The 18,747-nt window shown below is 38.2% G+C and overlaps 1 protein-coding gene across 4 annotated transcripts in view; it reads left to right on the top strand.

Annotated features, from left to right (window-relative positions):
- Positions 1–18,747, top strand: part of NCK1 (NCK adaptor protein 1) — a 79,283-nt gene that overhangs the window by 35,292 nt on the left and 25,244 nt on the right. The window contains exon 2 of one of the 4 annotated variants that reach the window (XM_074405876.1): positions 17,270–17,459. The exons of the other annotated variants lie outside the window; for them this stretch is intronic. The gene's annotated coding sequence lies outside the window, so the exon portion shown is untranslated. The remainder of the gene's footprint in view (positions 1–17,269; positions 17,460–18,747) is intronic. 4 annotated transcript variants of the gene reach the window in all.

Below are 18,747 nucleotides of genomic sequence, written 5' to 3'. Positions count from 1 at the left end.
AAATATTAGGTAGAATCACAGAGAAGGGAGTGAGTGACTGCTGCTCAGAGATATATAGGCAAATGGTGCAAAGAAAACATGTGATTTGGGTCTTATGAATACGTGAAAGTTTGCTGAGAGAGGAAGGCTATGCTAGACTGAGGACGGAAACATGTGAAAGGAGCTGAAACTCATAATGGTAATTTTGTAAATGTTGAAAACCACATGCATGATATTCTGTTGAGGTCCCAGGGATACAGTGAAATTATGTTTCCTGTAAGAGCTTGCTGTATTGTAAGTAAGAGAGACAATTATGTAAACAGCCATTTTCAATGGCAGGATGTTGAGTGGTTTAATAAAATAAATGTCCCATGTGCACTTGAGAAGAACATGATTTCTGCTGTTGGATTGTGTTCTCTGTTACAGCTAATTGGTTTATAGTGTGAAGTCTCTTTCCTCTTTTGTTTGATTATTCTACCCATTATTGAGTGTCAGGGTATTGAAGTCTCCAATGATTATTGTAGATCTGTCTTGTTTCTCCCTTAAATTCTGTTAGTTTTTGCTTCATTTTGATGAGCTATCATTACTTGTTAAATGTTTATCATAGTATCTTCTTGCTATATTCAACTTTTTATGACTGTATAGTGTCCTTCATTGTCTCTTATACTTTCTTGTTTTATAGTCCGTGTTGTCTGATGTTAATACAGCCCACCCCACTTCACTTATGGTTCCTATGTACATGGATTAGCCTTTCCCTCCTTACATGTTTTATCTGTTTATGTCTTTGGAACTAAAGTGAGTCTCTTACGGATAGCATATATTTGGAATTTTTTTTTTTCTGTTCATCTTGTCAATCTCTGTCTTTTGATTGGAGAGTTTATTTACATTAGAGTAATTACTGATAAGGAGAGACTGCTGTCCTTTTGCTATTTGTTTTCTTTATTCCTTAAAGCTTTCATGTCACTCATTTGCTGCATTACTGTCTTTTGTGCTGAATTTCATAGAATAATTCCATTCTCATTTCCTTTTGTGTATATTCAGTAGCTATTTTTTGTAGTTGCCATGGGGATTACATTTAACATTCTGAAGATAAAACACTCCAGTTTAAATTTGTACCAGCTTAACTTCAATAACAAACAGTAACTGTTCCTGTACAGCTCCATCCCTGCCCACTTTTGGTTATTTTATGCATTTGTCTCTTATGTAGAAAATACAATGTGGAGTAGCAAAGTAAAGTTACAATTATACTAGCTTTTAGAGTACTGTTTTTTTGTATAGTAAAGTTATGTTTAAAAAGTTTACAAACCAAATAAACCTCAGCGTTACAAACCAAAGTTACAGTAATACTAGCTTTTATACTTGTACATGTATTTACTTTTGCTTTATATAGCTTCAAATTATTGTCTAGCATCCATTTGTTTCAACCTGTTTGACTCCTCTTAGCATTTTATTCCAGTTTTAAAATTCAGTATTATTTGACGAATCATATTTTATACTTTCCTGGGGTACAGTGGGGTGTTCTGACATATGTATACAATGTGAAATGATGAAATCAAGCTAATTAAGATATCCGTCACCTTGTTTACTATTTTCATAATGAGACATTCAAAATGTACTCTTAATTATTTTGAAATATGTAATGCATGAATACAGTGACCGACATCACTGTGCCGTGCGGTAGGTCTCAAAACGTATTCCTCCCATCCAAAACTTGGTATCCTTTCACCAACAACTTCCCATCCTGGCTTCTCCCCAGTCTCTGGTAACCATCATTCTACTCTCTTATACATTCCACATATACATGAGACCATGTCTTTCTGTGCTGACTTATTTAATTTAGCATAAAGTCTTCTAGATTCATTCATGTTGTTGCAAATGAAAGAATTTCCTTCTTTTTAAAGGCTGAATTTCATTGGATGTATACACATTTTACTTCATTAATCCCGTGATGGACACTTAAGTTGATTCCGTATCCTGGATATTGTGAATAATGCTGCAATGAACAATGTATAGATATTCCTTTGCCGTACTGATTTTAGTTCCTTTGGATATATACCTAGAAGTGGGATTGCTGGATCATATGGTAGTTCTAATTCAGCTTCTTGAGGAACTTCCATATTCTTTTTCATAATGGCTGTACTAATTTACATCCCCACCAACAATGTACAAGTGTTTGCTTTTCTCTGCATCCTCATTAACCCTTTTATTGTTCTTTTTGATAAAAGCCAATCTAATGGATCTTATTTTATTATTATTATACTTTAAGTTCTGAGATACATGTGCAGAATGTGCAGGTTTGTTACGTAGGTATACACATGCCATGGTGGTTTGCTGCACCCATCAACCTGTCATCTACATTAGATATTTCTCCTAATGCTATCCCTCCCCTAGCCCCCAGTGCCGTTTCCCTCCTGGTGTCCATGTGTTCTTATTGTTTAGCTCCCACTTATGAGTGATAACATGTGGTGTATGACTTTCTGTTCCTGTATTAGTTTGCTGAGAATGATAGTTTCCAACTTTATTCATGTCCCTGCAAAGGACATTAACTCATCCTTTTTTATGGCTGCATAGTATTCCATGGTGTATATGTACCACGTTTTCTTTATGCAGTCTCTCCTTGATGGGCATTTGGGTTGGTTCCAAGTCTTTGCTCTTGTGAACAGTGCTGCAGTAGACATACGTGTGCATGTGTCTTTATAGTAGAATGATTTATAATCCTTTGGGTATATACCCAGTAATGGGATTGCTAGGTCAAATGGTATTTCTGGTTCTAGATCCTTGAGGAATTGCCACACTATCTTCCACAATGGTTGAACTAATTTACACTCCCACCAACAGTGTAAATGTGTTCCTATGTCTCTACATCCTGTCCAGCATCTGTTGTTGTCTGACTTTTTAATGTTTCCCATTCTAACTGGTATGAGATGGTATTTCATTGTGGTTTTGATTTGCATTTCTCTAGTGACCAGTGATGATGAGATTTTTTTCCCATGTGTTTGTTGGTTGCATAAATGTCTTCTTTTGAGAAGTGTCTGTTCATATCCTTTGCCTACTTTTTGATGGGGTTGTTTTTTTCTTGTAAATTTGTGTGAGTTCTTTGTAGATTCTGGATATTAGCCCTTTGTCAGATGGATAGATTGCAAACTTTTTCTCCCCTTCTGTAGGTTGCTGCTTCACTCTGATGATTGTTTCTTTTGCTGGGCAGAAGCTCTTTAGTTAAGTCTCATTTGTCAATTTTGGCTTTTGTTGCCACTTTTTTTGGTATTTCAGTCATGAAGTCTTTGCCCATGCTTATGTCCTGAATAGTAAGTATTGCCTAGGTTTTCTTCTAGGGTTTTTATGGTTTTAGGACTTAGGTTTAAGGCTTTAATCCATCTTGGGTTAATTTCTGTGTAAAGTGTAAGGAAGGGATCCAGTTTGAGTTTTCTACATACGGCTAGTTTTCCCAGCCCCATTTATTCAACAGGGAATCCTTTCCCCATTGCTTATTTTTGTCAGGTTTGTCAAAGATCAGATGGTTGTAGATGTGTGGTGTTATTTCTGAAGCCTCTGTTCTGTTCCATTGGTCTATATATCTGTTTTGGTACCAGTACCATGCTGTTTTGGTTACTGTAGTCTCATAGTATAGTTTGAAGTCAGGTAGCATTATGCCTCCAGCTTTGTTCTTTTTGCTTAGAATTGTCTTGGCTATATGGGTTCTTTTTTGATTCCATATGAAATTTAAAGTAGTTTTTTCTAATTTTGTGAAGACATCCACTGGGACCTTAATGGGAATAGCATTACATGTATAAATTACTTTGGGTAGTATGGCCGTTTTCATGATACTGATTCTTCCTATCCATGAGCATGGAATGTTTCTCCGTTTGTTTGTGTCCTCTCTCGTTTCCTTTTGCAGTGGTTTGCAGTTCTCCCTGAAGAGGTCCTTCACATACCTTGTAAGTTGTATTCCTAGGTATTTTATTGTCTTTGTAACAATTGTGAATGGGAGTTCACTCATGATTTGACTGTCTGTTTGTCTATTTTTGGTGTATGGGAAAGCTTGTGATTTTTGCACATTGATTTATTTTGTATACTGAGACTTTGCTGAAGTTGGTTATCAGCTTAAGAAGATTTTCAGCTGAGACGATGGGGTTTTGTAAATATAAAATCATGTCATCTACAAACAGAGACAATTTGACTTACCTCTTTTTCTAACTGAATACCCTTTATTTTTTTCTCTTGCCTGATTTCCCTGGCCAGATTTTCCAATACTATGTTGAATAGGAGTGATGAGAGAGGGCATCCTTGACTTATGCCTGTTTTCCCAGTGAATGCATCCAACTTTTGCCCATTTAGTATGGTATTCGCTGTGGGTTTGTCATAAATAGCTCTTATTATTTTGAGATGTGTTTCATCAGTACCTAGTTTATTGAGTGTTTTTAGCATGAAGGGGTGTTGAATTTTATAAAAGGCCTTTTCTGCATCTATTGAGATAATCATGGTTTTTGTCATTGGTTCTTTTTATGTGATGGATTACATTTATTGATTTGCATATGTTGAATCAGGCTTACATCCCAGGGATGAAGCCGACTTGATCTTAGTGGATAAGCTTTTCGATGTGCTGATGGATTCAGTTTGCTAGTATTTTATTGAGGATTTTTGCATTGATGTTCATCAGGAATATTGGCCTGAAATTTTCTTTTATTTTGTGTCTCTGCAAGGTTTTGGTATCAGGATGATGCCGGCCTCATAAAATGAATTAGGGAGAAGTCCCTCTTTTTCTCTTGCTTGGAATAGTTTCAGAAGGAATGGTAACACCTCCTCTTTGTACCTCTGGTAGAATTCGGCTGTAAACCCATCTGGTCCTGAGCCTTTTTTGGTTGATAGGCTATTAATTACTGCTTCAGCTTCAGAATTTGTTATTGGTCTATTCAGGGATTTGACTTCTTCCTGGTTTAGTCTTGGGAGGGTGTATCCAGGAATTTATCCATTTCCTCTAGATTTTCTAGTTTATTTGCATAAACGTGTTTATAGTATTCTCTGATGGTAGTTTATGTTTCTGTGGGATCAGTGGTGATATCCCCTTTATCATTTTTTATTGCGTCTGTTTGATTCTTGTCTCTCTTCTTCTTCATTAGTCTGGCTAGTGGTCTATTTATTTTTTTCCCCCAAAACACCAGCTCCTGGATTTATTGAATTTTTTGAAGGGTTTTTTGTGTCTCTATCTCATTCAGTTCTGCTCTGATCTTATTTATGTATTGTCTTCTGCTAGCTTTTTAGGTTTTTTTAATCTTTCTCCTCTGGCTCTTCGAATTTTGACGATAGGTTGTCGGTTTAGATCTTTCCTTGCTTCTCATGTGGGTATTTATTGCTATAAATTTCCCTGTAGACACTGCTTTAAATGTGTCTCAGAGATTCTGGTACGTTGTATCTTCATTCTCATTGGTTTAGAAGAAGGTCTTTATTTCTGCCTTCATTTCATTGTTTATTGAGTTGTCATTCAGGAGCAAGTTGTTCAGTTTCCATGAAGTTTTGCGGTTCTCAGTTTCTTAATCCTGAGTTCTAATTTGATTGCACTGTGGTCTGAGAGACTGTTCGTTATGATTTCCATTCCTTTGCATTTGCTGAAGAGTGATTTACTTCCAATTGTGTGGTCAATTTTAGAGTAGGTGTGATATGGTTCTAAGAAGAATGTATATTCTGTGGATTTGAGGTAGAGAGTTCTGTAGATATCTGTTAGGTTTGCTTGGCCCAGATCTGAGTTTAAGTCCTGGGTATCCTTGTTAATTTTCTGTCTCGTTGATCTGTCTAGTATTGGCAGTGGAGTGTTAAAGTCTCCCACTATTATTGTGTGGGAGTCGAGTCTCTTTGTAAGTTGTTAAGAACTAGCTTTATGTATCTGGGTGCTCCTGTATTGGGCGCGTATATATTTAGGATTATTAGCTCTTCTTGTTGCATTGATTCTTTTACCATTATGTAATGCCCTTCTTTGTCTCCTTTGATCTTTGTTGGTTTAAAGTCTATTTTATCAGAGATAGGATTGCAAGTCCTGCGTATTTTTACTCTCCATTTGCTAGGTAAATCTTCCTCCATCCCTTTATTTTGAGCCAATGTGTGTCTTGCATGTGAGCATGTGAGATGGGTTTCTTGGATACAGCACACCGATGGGTTTTGACTTTTTATCCAGTTTGCGAGTCTGTGTCTTTTGATCAGGGCATTTAGCCCATTTACATTTAAGGTTAATATTGTTATGTGTGAATATGATCCTGCCATTTTGATGCTAGCTGGTTGTTTTGCCCATTAGTGTTGACACAGTTTCTTCATTGTGTAAATGCACTTTACCATTTGGTACGTTTTTGGAGTGGCTGGTACTGATTTTTCCTTTCTATGTTTAGTGCTTCTTTCAGGAGATCTTGTAAGGCAGGCCTGGTGGTAATGAAATTTCTCAGCAATTGCTTGTCCCTAAAGGATTTGATTTCTCCTCTTGTAAAGCTTAGTTGGACTGGATATGTAATTCTAAGCTGAAAGTTCTTTGCTTTAAGGATGTTGAATATTGGCCCCCACTCTCATCTGGCTTGTAGGGTTTCTGCTGAGAGATCTGCTGTGAGTCTGATGGGCTTCCCTTTGTGGGTAACCCGACCTTTCTCTCTGGCTGCTCTTAGCATTTTTTCCTTCATTTCAACCCTGGTGAATCTGACGATTATGTGCCTTGGAGTTGGTCTTCTTGAGGAATATCATTGTGGTGTTCTCTGTATTTCCTGGACTTGAATATTGGCCTGCCTTGCTAGGTTGGGGAAGTTCTCTTGGATAATATCCTGAAAAAGGTTTTCCAGCTTGGATTCATTCTCTCTGTCACATTCAGGTACACCTATCAAACGTAGATTAGGTCATTTCACATAATCCCATATTTCTTGGAGGCTTTGTTCATTTTTTCACTCTTTTTTTTCTCCAATCTTGCCTTCCCGTTTTATTTATTTGAGCTGATCTTCAGTCTCTGATAGCCTCTCTTCTGTTTGGCCGATTTGGCTGTTGAAACTTGTGTATGCTTTGTGAAGTTCTTGTGTTGTGTTTTTCAGCTCTATCAAGTCATTATATTCTCCTGTAAGCTGTCTATTCTTGTTAGCATTTTGAAGCTTTTTTCGAGGTTCTTAGTTTGTTTGCATTGGGCTAAAACATGTTCTTTTAGCTCAGAGAAGTTTGTTATTACCCACCTTCTGAAGCCTGTTTCTGTCAGTTTATCAGACTCATTCTCCATCCCGCTTTGTTCCCTTGCTGGTGAGGAGTTGTGATCCCTTGGAGGAGAAGAGGTCTTCTGTCTTTGGGTGTTTTCATCCTTTTTGTGCTGGTTTCTTCCCATCTTTGTGGATTTATCTCCTTGTGATCTTTGTAGTTGGTGACTTTCAGATGGGGTCTCTGAGTGGACGTCCTTTTGGTTGATGATGAAGTTATTTCTTTCTGTGTTTTAGTTTTCCTTCTAACAGTCAGGCCCCTCTGCTGTAGGACTACTGGAGGTCCACTCCAGACCCTGCTTGCCTGGGAATCACTTGCGGCAGCTGCAGAATAGTAAGGGTTGCTGCCAGTTTCTTCTTCTGTTATCTTTGTCCCAGAAGGATACCTGCCAGATGTCAACCTGAGCTCTCCTTTATGAGGTATCTTTTTATATATATGGGGGTCAGGGAGCTGCTTAAGAAGACAGTCTGTCCATTATAGGAGCTCAAGTGCTGAGCTGTGAGCTCCGTTGTTCGGTTCAGAGCTGCTGGGCAGGTACATTTAAATCTGCTGCAGCGGAGCTCATGACTGCCTTTTTTCCCAGGTGCTTCGTCCTGGGAAGGTTGGGCTTTATTTATAAATTCCTGACATACTGCTGCCTCTTTTCAGAGATGCCCTGCCCAGCAAGGAGGTAGTCTAGTCACATTATTGTTACTGAGTAGTTACTGAGCTACTGCGGTCTCTGCCCAGCTGCTGTGTGAACTTCTTTGTGGTTTTATTTACCCTTTTTTTCAGTTGAGTGGGCGGCTCTGTCTCCTAGGCATTCCAGGCACTAAGTGAAATGGCTGCCCAGATTTGTGTGAGTTTTTGTGCAGAGACCCACTGCGCACTGGCTGAAACAGTTGTGCTAGAAACTCATGGCACTTTTCAGCCCTGGAATCTCCTGGTCTGTGGACAGTAATAAGTCGTTTGGAAATACAGTCATCACTCACCCTGTGCATTGTTCTCACTGGGAACTACACTCCAGAGCTGTTCCTTTTCAGCCATCTTGGATCTGCCCTCCCTACCTTTGATCTTTGAAGTTGGCGATTTCAGATGGGATCTCTGAGTATACATTCTTTTCTGTTGATGTAGAAGCTGTTTCTTTTTGTTTTTTAGTTTTCCTACTAACACTCAGGTCCCTCTGCTGTAGGACTGCTGGAGGTCCACTCTAGACCTTGCTTACCTGGGAATCACCCATGGGGGTTGCAGATCAACAAGTATTGCTGCCTGATCTTTCCCCTGGTAGCTTCGTCCCGGAAGGGTACCTGCCAGGTGACAGCCAGAGCTGTCCTGTATGAGGCATCTTTTTGGTTATACAGGGATCAGGGAGCCACTTGAGGAGGCAGTCTGCCTCTTGTTTGCCTGCAGACTGTGTTTTCAGTCTCAACTTGTTTGCCTGCAGAGCCATATCACCTGTCTCCCTGCTTTCAGTTATCCCTCTTTCTGGGGAGCAGGTAGCTCTGTCCCGCAGGTGCTCTTGGTGCTAGTCAAAACGTTTGCCCAGACCTGTGCCGACACCCGCAGCGTCTGCTGAAGCTGCCACTCAGATCTGTGTTGGTAACTCGCAGCGCTTTTCAGCCCAGCAGGGATCCCCTGGTCTGTGAGTTGCAGAAGGCATGGTAAAAGCACAATATCTGAACTGGAGTGCCATGCGGGGGCAACCCTGATCCTCCAGTCAGTTGTACTTCCCGGGGGAGGCAGCACCGTGCCCTGCAACGCTTTGCCCTCCTTGAGCTACACTCACTGTCCAAGCAGTACCATTGAAATGAACCTGGTACCTCAGTGGGAAATGCGGGGATCACTTGCCTTCTGTATCTCTCTCGCTGGGAGCTGCACCCCGGAACTGTTCCTATTTGTCCATCTTGGTGGAATCCCCTGGGCTTCCCAATTTCTTTATGCCAAAATGCTCTGATAAGAGTCTGTCTGTGGTGTCAGCTTTTACAAGGAGATGACTCCACACCTGTGTACTGACTGGAGTGGGTGTCTAGGTATTCTGGAGTCTCCATGCATGCTGGGAAGGGCTGAGTGATGAACAGAGAGCAGGGCTTCAGGTGGACTTCAAACACTTTTCTCCTCTTGACAGTTTTAGCCTGGCTGCCTGAATTGGTGTGTTTTCAATCTCTCTCAGATCTGGGTGGGCAGGCGGAGTGAATGACCTGGGAAGTCCTGGGGGTGGAGAGGGGACACTCCAGGGTTTGGGGATGATATGGACACCTTCCCTAACTTTTTTGTTTTTTTGAGGTGGAGTCTCACTCTGTCATCCAGGTTGGAGTGCATTGGTGTGATCTCGGCTCCCAGGGTCAAGCAATTCTCCTGCCTCAGCCTCTCGAATACCTGGGATTACATGCATGCACCACCACTCCCGGCTAACTTCTGTACTTTTAGTATAAAGTTGGGGTTTCACCATGTTGGCCACACTGGTCTCAAACTTCTGACCTCAGGTGATCTGCCACCTTGGCCTTTCAAAGTGCTGGGATTACAGGCGTGAGACATTGAGCCCGGCCTAGCGAAACACTTTTATACAAAGAGGTCTCATGAGAACTCACTGTCACAGAGCAACAAAAGGGGAAATCTGCCCCATGATCCAGCCACGTCCTAGTCACCTCCAGTCACCTGGAGATTACAATTTGATATGAGATTTGGGTGGGGACACAAATCCAAACCATATCAAGGGCTAAGTGGTAAAGTCCTAAAACCATTTTATGATAAAAATGACATAAGCACATGGAGGGCATGAGGGGGAATTGGAATTAAGTGCAGCAATTAATATGAAAAATAGTCAAATGTTATGATTAATCATAAGTTAAATGTGTCTCATATTTCAGGTTACCACAGGTTTTATGTATGTCAGAATAATATGTTTAGTAGATGAGATGACACAATCTAAACCTTAATAATAATATAAAGCATGGGGAAATTATAGTCAGTGTCCTGTCTGTGTGTTCGTGTGTGTTCTATTGGAAATATGTATAACTTGGAGTGACACTGAAATATGATAGATTAGAAGGGTAAGGATCAGAATAATGAAGGATTAATGTAATGAAAAACTTAGAAAACAAAACAGTTTGTTCAAAAAATTGAAATTGTGATTTCAACACTCAATAAAAGAGACTTTAATATCCAGTTCAATTCCTTTATTTTGTAGATAAGGAAAAGGAGTTTCTGGGAGGTTGGTATGTCAGGCCCTGAGTCATAACTAATGGCAGAGCAGTGGTTAGAACCCATGTATATGGCTAGAAAGGAAATTGAATATGTTATAAACATGTTTTGCTTATAAGGGCCGCCAAACAGGGCTGAGAACTAGGATAAGATAAGCAAGTTGCCTAAGGTGAAAAATTGGAGGAGACACTTTCATATGCAGACCCTGTACATTTGCAGCTTGTCAAATGTATTCATATGTAATATATAAACATAGTATAAGATGTCAAATAATGCTGAGACGTTTGGGGATAGTCCGAAAGAGGTAGATGGGATGTTATAGAAGAATAATTTTCCCTTAAGACTTAGTCCCTCGTGTGTGCAATAATCAGCAGTTTGCAGGCACCTGTGGAGCACTGCTTCAGATTCTGGGAGAACAATGTGGCATGTTCAATGTCAAGCTTGTCAAACCTGTGGGCTGCATGTGGCCCAGGGCGGTTTTGAATGTGGCTCAACACAAATTCGTAATCTTAAAACATTATGAGCTTTTTTGTTGTTGTTGTTCATCAGCTATCATTAATGTATTTTATGTATGGCCCAAGACAATAATTCTTCCAGTGTGATCCAGGAAACCCAAAATATTGGACACCCCTATCTGTGTTAAGCCTCATAGATCTTTCTCAGGCTTCAGGCCTGGCCTGGTTCCTATTTTCATTTTTTCCTTGAATCATATCTCAGAGACTATATTTTGCTTTGTGTCTTTAAAGTTGTTTTAACCTTCACAATTCTTTGGGGGATTTTCTTTAACTTGGTTGAAAAATTAGACAATCTAGACAATTTTCCTAGTGCCCTCTGCTTTACAGCCTATGTAACCAAATATGAAAGCAATTTAGAGATAATAGTTAACAGGGAAATAAGGGATAGCTTATATCTTACACTTTTCCTGTCATGCTTCTGGTCTCTAGTTTCTGACTCCTGTTTTATTTTTGAGGGTCGAGTTACCTAGGTCAGTTCTCTTTCCTTAGGTAAAGGACACGTTTCTTTATTTGTAACAGTTCTTTCCCCTAGCACTTAGGAGTTAGAGGTGGTTTAGGTTGAATAAAATCTCTGCTTCCGTGTCTCAGGAAGATAATTCTCAGAACCTTCACAATGGAGGGCACATATATCAGTAAGCTCTCCCCAAATATTAGTGATTCCCTTCTTGGCATCATCCTTTGTGAGGAGAATAAAACCAGAATCCATAGCCCCTGTTTTACAACCAATCAGTATAAATTTCTTAGGCTGCTTCTCTGGATCTGTCCTGTTTTATACCTGACACCTGGCCTGCCCTCAGGATCATTATTCTTTTTGTTGTTTACACCTTTAGAGTTCAAGACAGGTTGTTTGTTTTTATGTTACATTTAAAAATAAATTGTTCATGTGGAGGATCCTGGGAGCCAAGAGTTTATAAAGTAAAAAAAATGGGTGGTTTTATTGTTGCAGCGAGAGTTGGCTAAATGTATAAACAGGTAGCTAGTTGTACATTGGATCTAATTTACATGTACAGTTGGGATAGTTTGTGATGCTGATTTAATCAGAATAAGTTTAAAGTCAGTCAGCATTACAGATAAAATAATATTAACAAGGAATACAGAAGAACTTTTCCCACAAGCCTAAAAGCTTTTCCAGGACAGACATTGTACCCAGCTTAGCTTTTTAAGCTGGATAGCTCATACTGTGCCTGGCACATAATAGTAGGATCTGAAAAATAACTGGTAAATATGATAAAATCAGTAGTTTGGTTGTTTATAAGCTCCATATAGCGTTCATTCTTGGCTTTCATTAAGTCCAATCCAAAATGAAGACATATGTGTTGCAAAATTGGGAATGTCTGTTATTGCTTGTGTTAGGATTTTGTTAATTCTCCCTCTGTTTTTTTTTTTAATCCTTTTGTTCATTTTTCTTCATCTGGAATCTTTCATATAGAGTTTTTTTTCTTTCTCTTTTAAATTTGATACTCTTTAGTCCAGGTGCCTATTATCTTGCATATTTTCCTTATTGTTTTGTTTTAGCAGGCAGGTGATTTTTGGTTTACATAATGAAAAATCCACGTATAGCATCTGGCTTGAGAATGTACTTGAGTTGGGGCTTGAAAAATGTAATTTAATCTCTGTTTACCTCTCAGCTTCATTGTCAGGTTCTACATGGTGACATAAATTCTGAAGTTTGCATGCTCTCAAGTTAAGGCTGTTGGGAAAAGGGAGTGTCTTTCCAGTAGCTCCTACAGGCATCCCAGGAGTCTTTCTGAGTGAACAACTTGGGTTTTAAGTTCATTCTTGAATTAGTCACAAGAACCAAGGGAATTTAACATTCTAATTGATAATGTGTAAGCTGCATGTTCTACTCCTGAGTTGATGGAACTCTACCTGAATAATGTAGTAATAGAATTGTGGGGTGGGGTTAGAGAGAATAATCAGAAGGAAGTTGAGATACTGTTATGAAAAGAAGAGAGAATGGATGCTGGTGTAGCTTAAGAGTAGCTTAGTTTTCATTGACTTAATTTTGATTTTTAAGGAGTCATTGAGATTTTCTACATTATTGTTTTTTTAAATTATCAAAGTGTACTATATGAACATAAAGTCCCAAATAGTGCCACAGACCTATAACAAAAATAGCATTTCTTTATTCTCCCCCTTGTTTATCCTCCTCTTTGCCTCAAGGGGTAATCACTTTGAATTTTTAAAGCTGTTTCTTCTAATATTCCTTTTTTTTTTTGAGACAGAGTCTCGCTTTGTCGCCAGGCTCCCGGCTGGAGTGCAGTGGAGCAATCTCGTCTCATTGCAACCTCTGCCTCTCAAGTTCAAGCAATTCTTCTGCCTCAGCCTCCCCAGTAGCTGGGACGACAGGCACATGCCACCACGCCCAGCTAATTTTTGTATATTTTTTTTTTTTTTCTGGATGCTTTCACTTTACACATTTCTTTCTTATTTTTTTTTTTTTAATTTATTTTACTTAAGGTACATACTATATCTGGCATTTCTCCCCATGTTATCCCTCCCTCCCCACCCCCCCACCACCCATTGTGTCTCCTCTACCGCCCCCAACTGTCCCCTGTGTGTGATGCTCTTCTCTCTGAGTCCATGTGTTCTCATTGTTCAACACTCACCTATGAGTGAGAACATATGGTGCTTGGCTTTCTGTTCTTGGGTCAGTTTGCTTAGACTGGTGGTTTCCAGATTCATCCAAGTCCCTACAAAGGACACAAACTCATCGTTTTTTATGGCTGTGTAGTATTCCATGATGTATATGTACCACATTTTCTTTTTCCAGTCTACCATTGATAGGCATTTGGGTTAGTTCCAGGTCTTTGCTATTGTACACAGGGCTGCAGTGAACATACGTATGCATGTGTCTTTATAGTAGAACGATTTATAGTTCTTTGGCTATATACCCAATAGTGACATTGCTGGGTCAAATGGAATTTCTATTTCTAGATCCTTGAGAAATCGCCACACTGTCTTCCACAATGGTTGAACTAATTTACACTCCCACCAACAGTGTAAGTGTTCCTATTTCTCCACATCCTCTCCAGCATCTCTTGTCTCCAGATTTTTTAATGATCGCCATTCTGACTGGCGTGAGATGATATCTCAGTGTGGTTTTGATTTGCATTTTGCTAATGATCAGTGATGATGAGCATTTTTTCATGTGTTTGTTTCATCTCAGTGTGGTTTTGATTTGCATTTCGCTAATGACCAGTGATGATGAGCGTTTTTTCACGTGCTTATATATGTCCTCCTTTGAAAAGTGTCTGTTCATATCCTTCGCTCACTTTTGAATGGGATTGTTTGTTTTTTTCTTGTATATCTGTTTTAGTTCTTTGTAGATTCTGGATATTAGCCCTTTGTCAGATGGGTAGCTTACAAAAATTTTTTCCCATTCTATTGGTTGCCGATTCACTCTAATGATGGTTTCTTTTGCTGTACAGAAGCTCTGGAGTTTAATTAAATCCCATTTGTCTATCCTGGCTTTTACTGTCATTGCTTTTGGTGTTTTAGTCATGAAGTCCTTGCCTATGCCTATGTCCTGGATAGTTTTGCCTACGTTTTCTTCTAGTGTTTTTATGGTGTTAGGTTTTATGTTTAAATCTTTGATCCATGTGGAGTTAATTTTAGTGTAAGTTGACAGGTAGGGGTCCAGTTTCTGCTTTCTGCACATTGCTAGCCAGTTTTCCCAACACCATTTTTTAAACATGGAGTCCTTTCCCTGTTGCTTGTTTTTGCTGGGTTTGTCAAAGATCAGATGGGTGCAGATGTGTGGTGTTTCTTCTGGGGTCTCTGTTTTGTTCCACTGGTCTGTGGTCTGTTTTGATACCAGTACTGTGCTGTTTTGATTACTATAGCCTTGTAGTTTAGTTTGAAGTCTGGCAGTGTGATGCCTCTGGCTTTGATTTTTTAGTAGAGGTGGGGTTTCACCATGTTGGCCAGGATGGTCTCGATCTCTTGACTTCGTGATCCGCCCTCCTCGGCCTCCCAAAGTTCTGGAATTACAGGCATGAGCCACCTTGCCTGGCCTCTTCTAATATTCTTTATAGATACATCTCTAAATAATATGTACATATTATTTCTTAGTTCATTTCTATTAAGAGAAATGAAATTATAGTCAGCCCTCCATATCTATGGGTTCTGTATCCACAGATTCAACCAACCACAGGTCAAAAATATTCTGGAAAAAAAAAAAACAATAAAAATACAGTAATTAAAATATACAAACAAAAAACCTAATATAGTGAAACAGCTTCACATTTTAGGTATTATAAATAATATAGAGATGGCTTAACAAATACAGAAGGTTGTGCTTAGGTTATGTGCAAGTATTAGGCCATTTCATGTAAGAGACTTAAGCATCTCTGGATTTTGGTATTGGGAAGGAGGAAACTGGAACTGATCCCCCTTAGATTAAGCTTGTCCAACCTGGGCTGTGTGCAGGCTTTGAATGCAGCCCAACATAAATTCATAAATGTTCTTAAAAACATGATGATATTTGTTTTGGTGATAATTGTAAGCTTATCAGCTTTTGTTAGTTTAGTGTATTTTATGTGTGGTCCAAGAAAATTCTTCCATGTGGCCCAGGAAAACCAAAAGATTGGATGTTTCTACCTTAAATACTGAGGGCCAACTATATTCATTCATGTAACCTCTCTTGGCCTCATTGTATTGATAAAATGATATATGTTCGGTGTTTTCATTAATGACCATGTAACCATGTGAGTATTGTTATAACTGGCTCACCTCCTATGATTAAATTTCTTGTTTAACTTAATTTTTCTTGAAATTCATAAAGTTCTTACTAAATAAATGATGGTTGATCCATACAATAGACTTACTCAGCACTTAAAAAGGAATGAACTACAGATTTATACAACAATACAAGTGAAACAAATGCATTATGTTAACTGAAAAAGCCAGATTCAATGGGTACGTATTACATTCTTGAAAAGACAAAACTACATAGGGACAGAAAACAGATCAGTAGTTGTCGCATACTATTGGTTGGGGATGGGTTTGAATACAAAGCATGGAGCGATTTTTTTTTTTTTTTTTTTTTGTGAGAAGGAGTGATAGAACTGTTCTTATTTAGATTGTGGCAGTGATTACATAACTCTTAAGTATTTGTCAAATTTTATTCACACCAAACAGTGTAAATCTTACTGTATGTAAAATAAATAAACAGCAAAAAACATATAGATCTATTTTTATCCATCTATGATGTATCATTCCTCAATATATATTGAGTTTTTCAGATCTTACAAATACTGACATTGTAGTTGAATTTCATGCAGCCTCTGGAATCTCCAGTGAAAAAGGAAATTAACATCCTAGTATTATGAAAATAATTTTGGCTACATAGACCCCTTAAAAGATTCTCTTTGGTAACCTTTTCTTAGAGAACTGCTGATCTAAATACATGAATAATGCTAGACAAAACACCTGAAAACATGTTCTTTCCCAACCTACTTTTATGAATTTTATAGATATAGCTATACGTTAATGGCACCAAGCTTGTCAGATCATTTAATCAGTCATATTGTATATGATTTGTAAACTCTGAGGAAGGCTACTGTTTGCTGTGTATATAGATCATGATAAAAATGACCCTTTTTGGCAAGTCAGTAGTTATACTCTAAGGAAAATGTAAGGAACCAGCTAGCAATAAAATAAAATTCTAAAGGGAAATCTTTTGTGCAGTTTTAGATTCTGCTGCACTTTAACACATAACTTGACAGTTTCCTGCTGCAGATAAGAATCAGCTAAGTAACAATACCTAAGTGACTAAGTCCGGAAGTTTGGTTGGGGTACAGATCTTGCAGTAAACAATGAAGGGGGAAAAAGTCCCCGAATAACTAAGTGGGATATGCTGTAAGTAATGCAAAAAGACAAGGCAATTCATAGTTTTATTCTCTTTAGTTTTTTTAAACCCTAGTATCTCATCAAGTAATTTTAATTGATAAATACTCTCACTAATGAAACAACTAATGAAACAGATCCCTCCACTGGGAAAACAAAAAATTACAGGCCAGTCAGAAATAAAAGCTACTTAAAATTTAAGGTTTTTTTTCCTTTTTTTCTAAAACAGTGTAAGTCATATAAAATTCCATCTAATTTTGTCCACTTTTGAAAATACCACTTTGAAATCATCCCCAGTAGGAGATGGCACAAAATAATGACAAAGGCAAACATGCTGTGCATAGCATAATTTATTCACTTATTCGCTCAACAAATGTTTATTGAGTAGTTAGTAGAGACTAGAAGACAGAGCCAAGGAATGAGAATAAAGAAAGCTATATCAAGCAAAAAGTTTGCTCTTAAAAAAAAACCTCAACTGTAATTCTATTTCTTCAACAAATTTATTAATTTTGATCCCTATGTGATCATTTTGTCAGGCATTACAAAATATTATACCTCTGAACTACAATAAACTGATCCAAGATCAGCAAAGAAAGAAGCCATTATGTGACTACAAAAGTAAGAGCAATAAATAATCTTGCTAAATTATGAGCAATTAGATATAAACCACCATGAAAACATGTACCATAATGAAGAATTTAATGTCATAATTAACACAACAAACATGTAAGTACATTAATTGATCTAGTTCTTATTGCGTTGTTTGGCAGTTAAGCATAAATGGCTTTCTAGTTGATTGTAATCATATTTTTAAATTAAAAATTTCGGTAAAAACAAATGTTATGCACTGATTTTTTTCTCTTCAAAAATTCATGCATTGAAGTCCTAACTTCCAGTATAGTCTTAACTTAGGAAACAACTAAAGGACATGCTCTAGCAAAATGAAGAGTAAAGCAAGAAAAATTAAGACATAGGAGCTAGGAAGCAGAAGAACTATGGGCAGTAGTTCCAATATCAGTGTCGTTTTCTAAACCTTTGCTGTGATGTTTGCATCTGTTTGCTTTATGAAGGGATGTGTGGGGCTTGAGAGGTGTTTATATTGTACTTCATTTCTTAGTTCCTTTGTAATGCTTCTTTGGATATTTCATGCATGTCCAGTTTGGGGAAACCCAGTATTTATGTTGGTCCATAACTAGAATTATAGATGCTGAAGATAAACTGGACACTAGTTAAAATGGTAAGGATAGATTTTATTCAGTAACTCTTGCAGTAGGGAAGAGAGTCAGTATGAACTCAACTTACTTTGCCAGAACAAAAGGGGAAGAGACTTTTTGAAGGTTGAGTGTGGTAAGGGAAAGACATTGAGTGGTTTTAAGGGTGGGAAGGTGGTCCATGTGAGTAGGCCATTTGGGTTTGTTAATTGGCGTTTATCTGGAAGAGAAACAACCTTATATTTATGACAGGAGGCAGTGATGCAAATTAGGCCCACCAGTGTTTGGCCCTTACCCTCTTACCAGGGTCTAGGAACAAAAGTGAAAGTTACCTTCTTGATTGTTTGTATTTCAGAGAGATAGTTCTCAAGGTAGGAGATTTATATTGCAAAGGGGCAAAGAAAGGATTTATAATTTCAAGCTTTCTAAGTTAACTGCTCTAAGTGGGAGTTCAGGGAACCAACTGCCTATCACCAGGTTTTTGGCTGGAACAAACAGTAAATTCCGGCAATGTGGAACCTTTTCAGGTAAGAACTTAATGGAGCTGGAGTCATCTTTTTAGGATATGGGCAAAAGATATGAACAAGTAGTTTACATAGAAAAACTAATGTAAATGTTCCTTAAGTATGGTAAAACGTATCACTGTAATAAGAGATATACAAATAAAAATTTTGAAATACGATTTCTCCCTTATTAGCAAAAATGCAAAAGATCGACCACACTCTTTGTTGGCAAGGCTGTGAGGAAATAATCACTGATATATTAGGAATTTTAGAAAATAGTTATGAATACAGCATTTAGCA

Source organism: Saimiri boliviensis, chromosome 9 (assembly GCF_048565385.1).
Source record: "Saimiri boliviensis isolate mSaiBol1 chromosome 9, mSaiBol1.pri, whole genome shotgun sequence".
Classification (NCBI taxonomy): domain Eukaryota; kingdom Metazoa; phylum Chordata; class Mammalia; order Primates; family Cebidae; genus Saimiri; species Saimiri boliviensis.
This window is presented reverse-complemented; position numbering and strand designations above follow the sequence as displayed.